We start from the raw sequence: 2,199 nt of genomic DNA on the forward strand, positions 1-2,199 counted from the left end.
CCATCATTATCATCCGAAGAACCAGAAGATTATTTTAGAGTTACTATTTGTATTCCTTATATTGAGTCATTCATAAATCAACTAGAGCTCAGATTCTTAGAGCACCAAAATATTTTTAAAGGTTAGTTCCTAATAACATAAATTTATATTAATATATTATTTATAATACCTACGTTATTCAGGTTTTCATTGTTTATTTGACAACAATGAAGATTCTAATGAAGCTGATTTCGAATCTCTCGTTTCATTCTACTTGCCTCATAATGATTTGCCTACCACTCTTGGTGAACTTAAAATGTGGAAGCTAAAACTTGCCCGTCTAAATGTTAAACCATCTAATGGAATTGATGCATTAAAACTTTGTAGTCCCGTGATATTCCCAAGTATTCATATGTTATTAAAAATTCTATGAACATTGCCGGTATCAACAGCTACTCCAGAAAGAATGTTTTCAAATTTAAAAAGAGTAAAATCTTATTTGAGAAATACTATGAAAGAGGTAAACAGTTTTTTATCATAAATATTTTTAATCCTTATTTACTACATTTTATACTAAAAAATAATTATTTACACAGGACAGATTAAATGGATTGACCATGTTGTCGGTATACCGTAATATAAATTTAACTCCTGAAGAAGTCATTGATGAGTTGGGACAAAAACCCAGGAAAATAGACATTGTTTTATGATGAAAATAAATATTAGTTAAACAACATATCATTTTGATTTATCAATGTATAATATATAATATATATATATGTATAATTTGTTATATGTAAGCCCCCCCCCCATTGAAAATAGCTGTGTACGCCACTGATCGCTAACAATTCTTTTTGAATTACACTGTAATTTGTTTCGGCCTTATTTAACGTTCTACTTGCATAAGCTACTGGTTTATCTTTTGGTACCTCCCCTTGTGAAAGGACGGCCCCAATAGCATATTGACATGCATCCGTCATTAAGTTAAAATTCCCGTTTTCCCAGTTAGGGTATACTAACAAAGGTGGGTTCATTAATGCTTTTTTTAATTCTTGGAAAGCGTCTTCGCACTTGTCAGTCCATACGAATGGTGTATTCTTTTTCAATAAGTTCGTTAGAGGTTTAGCAATTTTGGCGAAATTGTCCACGAATCGGCGGTAATAATTAAGTAAATCTAAGAAGGATTTAACGTCCTTCTCAGTTAAAGGTCTCGGATAATCTTTAATACAACTTAATTTATTCGGATCTGGTGTTACCCCGTTTTCGCTTATCAAATGCCCCAAATATACCACCTCTTTACGTAAGAATGCACATTTCGCTGGCTGTAACTTAAGTTTATGCGATCTCAGACGTTTAAATTTCAAACGAATTTATTTTGGTGGTCACGTGAACTTGACCCATGGACGACGATGTCATCTAGATACGCCGCACATAACTCCTCTAAACCCATTAAAATTGCTTTCATGGCCCGTGTAAACGTTGCAGGCGCAGAACTAAGTCCAAATGGTAATCTCAAAAACTCGTAATGACCTGATTTTGTAGAAAAAGCTGTTTTATGCGTGTCCCCCTTATCTACCATTATTTGATGATAACCGCTCGCAAGGTCTAAAGTCGAAAAGTATTTTGATGAACCTAATGATTCCAATATTTCTAGAATATTTGGTAACCCATACGCTTCGTTTTCAGTGACCTCGTTAAGTTTCCGAAAGTCTACGCATACTCGCATTTTCTGCTTCCCTTCTGCATCTCTTTTCTTTTTAACTACTACCAAAGGAAAATTAAACGGTGATACCGAGTCACGTATAATATTAGCTTCCTTCATTTATTTTATTTGTCTCTCTATTTCATCTTGATATGCATGTGGTAACCTATATGGACGTATATTTATCGGTTTAACGCACCTAGGAGTGTTAATTTTATGTGTAACTATATCAGTAGCGCCTAATTGATCACCTTCAAAGAAAAATAAATCAGAAAAACGGCTACAAAGGTCTATTATACTATCACGTTCCTCGTTGTTAAGGTGTTCCGTTTTAATAGTTTCCTTAATTTTTCTAATTTTATTATCCGTGTATTTTTCTTCGTTAGCAATAAAAACACAATCATTAAAAGGTTCCCACTTTAGATTACTCGTAGTTAATTGATCGATAATAAATGGTTGCTCCGATATATTTACTATATTACTTATAATTTTATCGCCTTTTACTGGACTGATACTAT

General features: G+C 33.1%; 1 pseudogene; it reads left to right on the forward strand.

The window, feature by feature from the left end:
• On the forward strand, positions 1-726 carry LOC126552563 (52 kDa repressor of the inhibitor of the protein kinase-like; annotated as a pseudogene).
• The last annotated feature ends 1,473 nt before the right edge of the window (positions 727-2,199 follow it).

Source organism: Aphis gossypii, chromosome X (assembly GCF_020184175.1).
Source record: "Aphis gossypii isolate Hap1 chromosome X, ASM2018417v2, whole genome shotgun sequence".
Taxonomy (NCBI): Eukaryota; Metazoa; Arthropoda; class Insecta; order Hemiptera; family Aphididae; genus Aphis; species Aphis gossypii.